This window comes from Colobus angolensis, unplaced genomic scaffold, assembly GCF_000951035.1.
Source record: "Colobus angolensis palliatus isolate OR3802 unplaced genomic scaffold, Cang.pa_1.0 Scaffold229, whole genome shotgun sequence".
In the NCBI taxonomy this organism is placed as follows: Eukaryota; Metazoa; Chordata; class Mammalia; order Primates; family Cercopithecidae; genus Colobus; species Colobus angolensis.
This window is the reverse complement of record NW_012115477.1, coordinates 5654549-5666603: the sequence shown is the minus strand read 5'-3', so window position 1 is coordinate 5666603 and position 12055 is coordinate 5654549.

Here is a 12055-nt window from a genome sequence, read left to right as displayed (position 1 = left end):
TTTTTAATTAAAATTTTAATACAATTTTAAATTTTAAAATTTTTAATTAAAAAATTTTAAAAAAGCATCTTTTTTTTCTTGGAGACAGAGTCTTGCTCTGTTGCCCAGGCTGGAGTACAGTGGTGCGATCTCAGCTCACTGCAAGCTCCGCTTCCCGGGTTCAAGCGATTCTCCTGCCTCTGCCTCCCAAGTAGCTGGGATTGCAGGGGCTTGCCACCACGCCCGGCTAATTTCTGTATTTTTAGTAGAGATGGGGTTTCACCACATTGGCTAGGCTGATCTTGAACTCCTGACCTCAGATGATCCACCCACCTCGGCCTCCCAAAGTGCTGGGATTACAGCCATGAACTACCGTGCCCAGCCAAGAAATGCATTTCTAATAAGAGGTTAGGCTGGTAGAGATTTTCGGGTTCGGAGACTCACCCAAGGCCCCTTATAGCTCACATTGTCTGCTCTCTTGGTCAAAAAGGTCCTGGAAGCCCTGGTGGATTAGGCTTTAGTATATGCACCAAGTTATACCCTGAGCAAGGTAACTACAGGGTAGGACTCTGGTGGGGGGGGGCAGGGGGGCAAAGATTCACTTCCTTTGATCTTTCTTTTCTTTTCTTTTCTTTCTTTCTTTCTTTCTTTCTTTCTTTCTTTCTTTCTTTCTTTCTTTTCTTTCTTTTCTTTTCTTTCTTTCTCTTCATGTGGGGCAGAGTCTTTTCCTTAGACACAAACCAAGCTCATTGAATTGCATCAGATAAAAACCATATATTTTAACCTGAATAATAGGAACAGTTATAGCTATAATCTTGTCCTACAATTATTATTATTTTTTCTGATGTCTAAGGTTAGTCCTGTTCAGTAGTGCTCAGTAGTGAGAACAGGAAGTTGTTTTGTGAAATTTTTATTATCACAGACTTAAACTCCAAACAACTCAGACCAAAAGATAAACTGCTGTCCTGAAATTGCTCAAGCCGTTGCCCAAATGTCCACTTCCCTTTGAGCTTTATAGAGATGGCCTAAAAATACTTTAGCATTAGTAGGCACCAGGGGTTCAGATGAATACTTATAAGGATCATGATTTGCTAGGCTGCCATTCTGCTTTGGGATGAAATGGTAATCAATTTTAGAGCCTAAGACTTTTTACAACCTAACTGACAAACCAAAAGCAATTTTCAGTTTTTCAACAGGATCCGGGGACTAGAATTCCGTAGCACACTATTAAACATTTCTTGGCAGCGGCTTGTGGGATGTGCCTGACAGCTCCTGGTGGAAGCTATAATAGAATCGTCCTTCTTCCCCCTATCACTCTAGCAATTCACAGTCGATTTATAGTACTTTCTGGGAAAGGCAATTCTCAGTCCTAAGGGATATCAAAATGAAAAGCACACCAAATGAAGTGTTTAATTTCATCAACCCGAGAATTAAGTAAAATGTCATTTTCTCCTTTGGGCTCATAATAGAAAAATAGCCTTCTGTTAGAGAGACTTGATTATGTGAGCACTTATAAAAATAAATTACTGTCATAGATTATGTGTCATTTAAAATTTTAACAAAGAAAAGTGTTTAAATGTAAACTTGATTGTTGATGAAAAGAGTCAAACTGTAAAATATTTTAAGAGATTTACTCTGAGCCAAATATGAGTGACCATGGCCCGTGACACAGCCCTCAGGGGATCTTGAGTACATGTGCCCAAGGTGGTTGGGGTACACCTTGGTTTTATATGTTTTAGGGAGGATGAGACATCAATCAAATACATTTAAGAAATACATTGGCTTCATTCAGAAAGGTGGGACAACTCAAAGCGGGGTTGACAATTGGTTGAGTTTATCTAAAGACACGGGATCAATAGAAAGAAAATGTTCAGGTTAAAGGATTGTGGAGACCAAGTTTTATTGTGCAGAGGAAGCTCTCAGATAGCAGGCTTCAGAGAGAGCAGGTTGTAAAATGTTTCTTATCGGACTTGAAAGGGTCCCTGGCTCTTAGTTGATTATCTCCTGGATCTGGGAAGGAAAGAAGGAAAACAAAGGGGAAAGGGGCTTCTCTATAGAATGTGGATTTTTCCCACAAGAGACTTTGCAGGGCAATTTCAAGATATGGCAAGGAAATACATTTTGGGGTTAAATATTTTGATCTTCTTCCTTGTCTCATAGAGTTATGCCAGAGTCAGATTGGAAAGTAAGCCATGATATGCAGGGTTAAATAACACCCATCTGATGAGAATTTGTGGTTTGTAGGGCATGACTCCCTAGGCCCCTTAGGTAGGAATTTGGGCAAGATAAAAAATCAGAACTTAATCTTCATGGTCAATTCATCCTTTATGGACTGACATGCACTTTTAAAAAAGTAACAAATAGATCCTAAAATGTATTTCAAAAGAATAGAAGCTTATGTCTTTTTTTAAATGAATGGACTATGTTTTTTGTGTATTTGTTTTAGTTTTTTTTTTTTTGGTTTTTTTTTTTGAGATGGAATCTCGCTCTGTTGCCCAGGATGGAGTGCAGTGGTGTGATCTTGGCCCACTGCAACCTCCGTCTCCTGGGTTCAAGTGATTCTCCTGCCTCAGCTTCCCGAGTAGCTGGGATTACAGGGACACACCACCACGCCCGGCTAATTTTTGTATGGACTATGTTTTAAAGCAGTGTTAGTTTTGCAGAAAATTGAGTGGAAGGTACAGAGAGTTCTTATGTATCCCACGTTGCAGCCTCCTAGGCCCACTCCCCACCTTCCCCTCCGTTATGATTTCCCCTACTATTCGCATCTTTCGTTTGTTATACAGTACATTTGTTACAATTGATGAGCTGATATGGACACATTATTATTAACCAAAGTCCATAGTTTACATTAGGATTCACTCTTGGTGTTCTACATCTACCAGCAAATGTATGACATGCCTCCACCATTACTATCATACAAAATAGTTTTACTGCCCTAAACATCCCTTGTGCTCCATGTCGTCATCTGTCCCTCTCCTCAAACCCCTGGCAACTACTGACCTTTTCCTGTCTTCATTGTTTTACCTTTCCCAGAATGTCATATCGTTGGAATCACACAGTATATAGCCTTTTCAGGCTGGCTTCTTTCACTTAGCAATATGCATGTAAGGTTCATCCATATATTTTCATGACTTGATGGCTTTTTTTTCATGTCATTGCTGAATAATGTTTCATCATATGGATGTACCACAGTTTGTGTATTCATTCACCTGTTGAAGGATACCTTGGTTTCTTTTGAGGATTGGCAGTTATGAATAAAGCTGATATAAACATTTGTCTGCAGAATTTTCTGTGGATGTAAGTTTTCAGCTCATTTGAGTAAATACCAAAGAGCATGATCACTCCATCATGTAGTAAGATGTGTAAAATTTTTTAAGAATTGCCCTTCGTGTGTGGACCATTTTGTATTCCTACCAGCAGTGAATGAAAGTTATTTTTGCTCCACCAAATCCTCACCAGCATTTGGCGATGTTAACATTTTGAATTTTAGCCATTCTAATAGGTATGTAGTAGTTTCTTATTTTTGTTTTATTGATTTTATGCATTTCAAAGTGTATTAAAACATATTTCTACCTCCTGTATCGGGGTCTTAACCTTGAGTTGAAAGATGGAGTTCAGGACTTTCATGAAGCTGTGTTTAAAATTGTGTGTGATTTTCTGGATAGTGAGTGGAGCTTATTTTTATCATTAGAAGTACCTTTGTTTTAGACCATTTTATTATTATTATTTTAATTTAAATCACTGTTAACAGTATTGTTTCAATTTAGATTCCATGCTGTTTGAAAAGTTAGACCATAGGCAGTTGCACTTATAATTATTCAACAGATTTCTGGGGAATCTTTAATGTAACAATCCCAATATTAGACACTGCAGATACAGAGCTCAAGAAAATACGATATCTGTTCTTAGGAAATTCACACTCACGTAACTCCTGTTATCAGCCAATAATCAAAGAGAAAGAGAAGAAAGGCTGCCCTGTCATTCTCAAGATTACTTCTGGGTGCTCAGTCCTGATTATGCCAGTAGATGTCATTGTAGTGTAGGACAGCCAACCTCATCAGTTAACCTGAAGGCATGGAATTCAGAAATCTCTCTTTTTGGTGCATGATGTACATTTTTAAAAACATCATGTAGATTTTTTTCTTACTGACACAGACACAGAGCTGCCATGAGTATGAAATTGTAGTTATTTAAAAATTTAGAGAATATTTTGAAGCCTAACTAAAAATATTTCTGCAAAAGAATATGCATAGCCAACAATATTATATTTTAGCATATAATGTTTTAAGCTGGCAATTTGAAACTTCTAAGCTTTCATCATGATTTTAAAGGTAATTGAAGAATTCACATTAAACAAAAAGCCCAACACCAACCATTACTTATATTTGTTAGCATCTGGCATTTCTCTTGTAAAACCCAAAGACAAATTGAATACTTCTAGTAAGAGTGAAAGACTTAAATTTTAGCCACTATGAAATATATGTTGTTTCAGAGATTCTTCTATTCTGTGCAAGAAGAATTCTGTGCAAGAAAAAGCTGAACTAAAAATCAAAAATCTTGCTTTAATTTTTAAAGTGCTTATTCATTAATCAAATAAATTATGCTTATACCCAAGATTTTCTTTTTTCTTTTCTTTTTTTTTTTTTTTTTTCAAACGAGAGATGGCCTTGCTCTGTTGCTGAGGCTGGAGTGCAGTAGTGCAATCATAGTGTTGCAGCCTCCATCTCCTGGGCTCATCCGATCCTCCTACTTCAGCCTCCTGAGTACCTGGGACTATAGGCACATGCACAGGCACATGTCTAGCTACATTTTAAAATTTCTGTAGAGATGAAGTTTCACTATGTTGCTCAGGCTGGTCTCAAACTCCTGAGCTCAAGCAATTCTCCCAATTTGGCCTCCTAAAGTACTGGGATTACAGGTGTGAACCACTGCATTCAGCTGAGTTTTTTTTTTGAAACAAAAATTTGAGCAGCAATTGTATAGACTCGGACTCAATTACATTGAATGTTTTTTCTTTTTTTTTGGCTAGTCCCAAACCATTAAGGACCAATGAGATAAACTAATATGCATCATGCTGAGGTGTAGAAGTTTTTCTTTATGCTGAGGAGCTAATGTTCTGGATCCAATCACCCAATGAAAATGTCTAGCTTACTTTTTAGCATCCATATCCCAAAGAGGGTTTGTCAATGCAAACTCCTTTTCATATAGGAAGTCACTCTGAAGAGGTCTTTTGTTTTTAAATGTTCACCAATTAAATGGGTGGATATTTTAAAGCTGTCTAATTTATACTGGGAAGGTTGGCATGGGAAACTCATTTTATGAGTCAGCATTACCTTGATATTGAAACCAGACAAAATAATTACAGGTTAAAAAAACTACAGACTAATATCCTACTTGAACACAGACCCGAAAATTGCTAATATTTTCATATTAGCAAATTAGATGCAGCAATATGTAAAAAGGATAATGCATCATGACTAAGTGGGATTAATTCTAGGAAGGCAAGGTGGCTCGATATTTAAATCTAAATTAATGTAATTCATTATATCAATAGATAAAAGAAAAATTATAGGATCATCCCAATAGATGCAGAAAAAGCACTTAACAAAATTCAATATTCATTCATGATGAAAACTGTAAGAAAATATCCTCAACTTAACAAAGGACATTTATGAAACTCCTATGGCTGACATCATTCCTAATGGTTGTCTTAGTTAGTGTGGTCTGTGATATAGTTTGGCTGTATCCCCACCCAAATCTCATCTTCAATTCCCATGTGTTGTGGGAGGGACCCAGTGGGAGGTAACTGAATCATGGAGACAGGTCTTTCTCCTGCTGTTCTTGTGATAGCAAATAAGTCTCATGAGATCTGATGGTATTATAAGGGGGAGTTTCCCTGCACGAGCTCTCTTTTTGCCTACTGCCATCCATGTAAGACGTGACTTGCTCCTTTTTGCCATCCACCATGATTGTGAGGCCTCCCCAGCCACATGGAACTGTAAGTTCATTAAACATCTTTTTCTTTCCAGTCTCGAGTATGTCTTCATTAGCAGTGTGAAAATGGACGAATACAGTCTGCTGTAACAGAATACAGATTGAGTAGCTTAAACAATAGACATTTATTTTTCACAGTTCTGGAGTCCAGGAAGTCCAAGATCAAGGTCACAGCATATCTGGTGTCTGGCAAAGGCACTCTTCCTTGTTTGCAGATGGCTGTCTTCTCATTGAATTCTCACATGGCTGAGAGAATGGTGAAAGATTAAGTGCTTTCCCCTAAGCTCAGGAATAAGTGAAAATTGTCTACTCTCACCACTGCTATCACCTTACCAGAGGTCATAGACAGTGCAATAAGGAAAGAAAAAGAAAAGATAAAGATTTAAAATGAAGAAATAAAGCTGTTGCTATTTATAGATGAGAATTTGTAACAGAGGAAATTCCAAAAGAATATGCAAAATGGCTACTGGAATTTATAAGGGAGTTTAGCCAGGTTGTGGGATACAAGCTCAGTATTCATAAATCAGTTGTATTTATATATATACATAATGAAAAAATAGAAATTTAAATTTAAAAATCACTTTGCAATAGCACTCAAATTATTAATTACTTAGGTATAAGTCTAACAAAATACGTGCAAATTTTGTATGCTGAAAATTACAATATTGATGATAGAATCACAATCTTTAAAGAAAGAAGTATCTGTATTCATGGATTGAAAGACTCAATATTGTTAGAGTGCCAGTTATTCCCAAATTGATTATAGATTCAGTGCAATCCTAATAAAAATTTTAGCAGATTTTTTCTTTTATAGAAACCAGCAAACGGCTGAGCACACTCACGCCTGTAATCCCAGCACTTTGGGAGGCCAAGGCCAGCAGATCATGAGGTCAAGAGATCGAGACCATCCTGGCCAACATGGTGAAACCCCGTCTCAACTAAAAATACAAAAATTAGCCAGGCATGGTGGCGCGCACCTGTAGTCCCAGCTACTCAAGAGGCTGAGGCAGGAGAATTGCTTGAACTTGGGAGGTGGAGCTGGCAGTGAGCCAAGATCGTGCCACTGCACTCTAGCCTGGCGACAGAGCAAGACTCTGTTAAAAAAAAAAAAAAAAAAAGAAACCAGCAAACATACCATACATTTATATGAGAAAACAAAAGATAGCCAAAAAATTCTGCAAAAGAAAAAAGTTGGAAGACTCAACACTGCTACCTAATTTCAAATCTTACAAGCCACAGTAATCAAGCTAGTATGGTATTGGTTAAAGAATAGACACAGGTTAATGGAGCACATGAGACCAGGAGTTGTCAAACTGACCTCCAGGACTAATCTCGCTGGCTGTTTCTGTAAATAATATTTTATTGAAATAAAATAATACTTTATTAAAATACAACCATGCTCACTTCTTTACATGTTGTCTATGGCTGCTGTTGTACTATAATGGTAGAACTGAACAATTGTGACTGAGACTATATGGCCTGCAAAGCATAAAATCTTACTTCTCTGTCCCTTTACAGGAAAAGTTGGTGAACACTTCAAATAGAATCCAGACATAGAACAACACATACATGGTTAATTGACTTTTTTTTTTGAGATGGAGTTTCACTTTTGTCCAGGCTGGAGTACAGTGGCACGATCTTGGCCCATTGCAGCCTCCACCTCCTGGGTTCAAGTGATTCTCCTGCCTCAACCCCCTGAGTAGCTGAGATTACAGGTGCACGCCACCATGCTTGGCTAATTCTGGTAATTTTAGTAGAGATGGGGTTTCACCATGTTGGTCAGGCTGGTCTCAAACTCCTGACCTCAGGTATCCACCTAACTCGGCCTCCCAAAGTGCTGGGATCACAAGCAAGAGCCACTGTGCCCAGGCTGCTAATTGACTTTTGACAAACATGCAGAAGTAATTTAATGTAGAAAGGATAGGCTTTTAAAAACTGCTGCTGGAACAATTAAACATATGTGTGCAAAACTATGAACCTCAATGCATACCTCACACTGTATTCAAAACTTAAAATGGATCTGAGATCTAAGTGTAAAACCTAAAACTATAAAACTTCTAGAAGAAAACACGTGTGAAAATCTTTGTGAGCTTGGGTTAGGCAAAAATTTCTGAGCATCCAAAAAGCACAAATCAGAAAAAGAAAAGTTGACAAATTGGAGTTAATAAAAATCAAACATCCACTTCAAAGGATACTGTTAAGAAAATGAAAGAGAAGCCACAGTCTGAAAGAAATATTTGTAAAACACTATATAATAAATACAGATATCCTTAATATGTAAAGAATTCAATAATAGGAAAATGGGCAGGGCACAGTGACTCACACTTGTAATCCCAGCACTTTGGGAATCCGAGGTGGGCAGATCTCTTGAGCTCAGGAGTTCCAGGCCTGCCTGGGCAACATGGGAAAACCCTGTCTCTATAAAAAAAAAAAAAAAAAAAAAAAAAAAGACAAAATTAGTTGGGTGTGATGGCACATGCTGGTGGTCCCAGCTGAGGCAGGAGGATTGCTTGAACCTGGCTAGTAGAGGTTGTAGTGAGCGGAGATGGCACCACTGCACTCTACCTTGGGTGACAGAGTGAAACCTTCTCAGAAAGAAAGGAAAGAAAGAGAGAGAGAGAGAGAGAGAGAAGGAAGGAGGGAAGGAAGGAAGGAAGGAAAATAAACAGTGAAAGCAAGAAAGAAAGGAAGAAAGGAGGGAGGGAAGGAAAGAGGGAAGGAAGGAAGGAAAGATAGAAAAGAAAAGGAAAGAAAAGAAAGAAGCTTGGGTGACAGAGTGAGACAAAAGAGAAAGAAGGAAAGAAAAGAAAGAGAAAGGAAGAAAGAAAGAGAAAAAGAAAAGAAGAAAGGAAGAATGGAAAGAAGGAAAGAGGGAAGGAAGGAAGGAAAGGTAGAAAAGAAAAGAAAGTAGCCTGGGTGACACAGTGAGACAAAAGAAAAGAGAAAAAGAGAAAGAAAGAAAATGAAAGAGAAGGCAGTCAAGCCCATTAAGAAAAATGGACAAAATATTTGAACATTTTATGAAATGCAAATGCCACATAAACAATGAAAAGATCATTAGTCATCAGAGAAATGAAAACTAAAACCACAAAGAGGGATCACTACACATCCATTAGTGCTGATGAGTATGCTGTGCCAATGGAACTCTCATACATTTTGGGGTGGAATGTAACAATGCAGCAACTTTGGAAAACAGTGTGACAATTTCTTACAAAGTTAACCATAGACTTATTAGATGACCCAACTCATCTTTCAGATTTTTACCCAAAAGAAATAAAAACATACACAAAGATCTGCACATGAATATTTATAACAGTTTTCACCAAAAAACTGCAAACAACTTAAAGGTTCATCAGCTTGTGAAGGGATAAACCAACTGTGGTACTTCCATACTGCGTACAGGTAGATTCCACATGATAGAATTTCATACAGTGCAGTACTACTAAGCGATAAAAAGAACAAATCTCAAATATACTAACTGAAAGAAGGCAATTTTATAAAGCCACATGTGATATGTTTGAATTTATATGACACTCTGGAAAAGTTAAAACCACAGGCAGAGTCCTGGACTGGGGATTAACCACAGGGGACATGTGGGAACTTTCTGGCATGGTAGAAATGTTCTATATTTTAATTGTGATGATAATTGTGTACCTGGATGTGTTTGTCAGGATTCCCAAAATTATGGTATGTCTAAAAAGGGTGAATTTCACTCTGGAAATTGTATCTCAATAAACCTGACTTTTAAAAATGGCCAAATCAGGGAAAGATTCTGAGTAAAAGTTGAAAACCTCCTTGACTTGTGTTGGGAGGAAACCCAGAATTTGAGCAATAATTTAGGAGAAATCCAGAAGCCCATATAAACATTTTTATGTTCAAATATTTGTATCCATGAAGTCTCAGGGTATCTGCCTTGTGAATATCAAGGGTCTGTGGCAGATACAGTGAAACACAAGCGTCTAATAAGAATCTATTTTCACCTAGGAGATCTATGGGCTTTTAAGGGAGGAAGTAGATAATTCTGCCTAAAGGCCCAGGCCAGTCCTAATATCATTACCTACAGAGTAGCTTCTTGGTGGATGAACCAAGGATTCAATTGAAGAGAAAATCATTCTAGACAGAAGGAACAATGTAAGGTCCTAAGATTTGAGGTAGTAAAGTGCATTCTAGGAAATATAAGTATTTTCAAAAGATTGAAGCACAGTTATTCATTGTATTATTAACTTTCTTATGCTTAATGTTTTCTTCATCATTTCACATATTCTTGAGTGCCTACTTTGTGCCAGGTACTAGGTAAAGCTTAAGGAGGTAAAACTAAGCCTGGGAAATATGACAAGATCCCAACTCTACAAAAAAAAAAATTAGCCAAGTGTGATGGTACGCCTGTAGTCCCAGCTACTCACGAGGCTGAGGCAGGAGGATTGCTTGAGCCTGAAAAAATCGAGGCTGCAGTGAGTTATGATCACACCACCACACTCTAGCATGGGTGACATAGTGAGATCCTGCCTCAAAAACAACAACAACAAAATAAAAATAAATACATTTTAAGTAAGTAAATAAATAAATAATTATTTCTGTTCTCCAGGAGATCATGGGCTAGTAGGGGAGTCTGAGCATGTGCATGCGTGTGTACACACAATAATTACTCTTGAGTATCATAAAATTTCTAAATAAGGTATTTGCATGCACATGCAAGTTGCTCAGAGAATAGAGGGTCTAACTCAATATAGTGGTTGTGAGCAACTAGTGACGGGGCAAATTTCACAAAAGGACATGTGAGCTGAGTCTTGAAGTATGAGCAAGGTTTGTCGAGTGCACAGGGGACAAATGTCTTGCAAGACAGAGGGAATAGTGTACGCAAAAGCACAGCAGCAGAAGAGAACATGGCACTTAAAAACGACAGGTTGTTTAGTAGTATGACTAGAGGGCACAGGACAAGGTGCGTATAAATGCACAAAGAGGAGATCTGATTTAGAAAAGTGGATAAAGGAAAATCATAAGATGTTTATATGACATGCTAAGGAATTGGACTTCCATACAGTTGGAATCTACAGAAATATTTTACTCAGAGTAATGACACGATCAGATTTGCATGTTAAAATGGTCATTTTGCTAGCATTCTTGAATATGATTTGAGGAAGGAAGAGACTAGAGATAGGGAGACTAGTTTAATGATTGCTGCAGAAATTGAAATATGGCATGCTGGGGACCTGACCTGAGGCAGTGACCACGGAAGTATAGTTTAAGGGGGCCGAGTGCAGTGGCTCATGCGTATAATCCCAGCACTTTGGGAGCCCAGGGAGGTGGATCACTTTAGGTCAGGAGTTTGAGACCAGCATGGCCAACATCGTGAAACCCCATCTCTCCTAAAAATACAAAAATTAGCCGGTGTGGTGGCGCACGCTGTAGTCCCAGCTACTTGGGAGGCTAAGTTCAAGAGAATCGCTTGAACATGGGAGGCAGAGGTTGCAGTGAGCTGAGATGGCACCACTGCACTCCAGCCTGGGCAACAGAGGGAGACATCTCAAAACAAAACAAAACAAAACAAACAATATATAGTTTAAGGGACATTCTTAAGGGATATCTGAGACATGGAACTGATAGACTTGGTAGTCAATTGAAAGTGTATGGGAAGAGGCCTACTGAGGGGAATCCAGGGACTGAATATATCTACCAAAGTCCTGATTTGGGTAACTGGATGTTGATTACAGGAGAAGAACTGTTATTGCAGGAGAATGAGCAGATTTTAAACACAGTTGCCTGATAAGAATCTATTTTTCACATAAGATACCTAAAGCAGCACAAATTTAAATTAGAGAAAGATGTCAATTAAAATATATTATAGATCTATGCTGGGTGCAGTGGCTCACTCCTCCAATCCCAGCACTTTGGGAGGCCGAGGTGGGTGGATCACCTGAGGTCAGGAGTTTGAGACCAGCCTGGTCAACATGGTGAAACTCTGTCTCTACTAAAAGTAAAAGATTTAGCCAGCAGTGGTGGCACACACCTGGAGTCCCAGCTACTTGGGAGGCTGAGGCACAAAATCACTTGAACCTGAGAGGTGGAGGTGAGCTGAGAT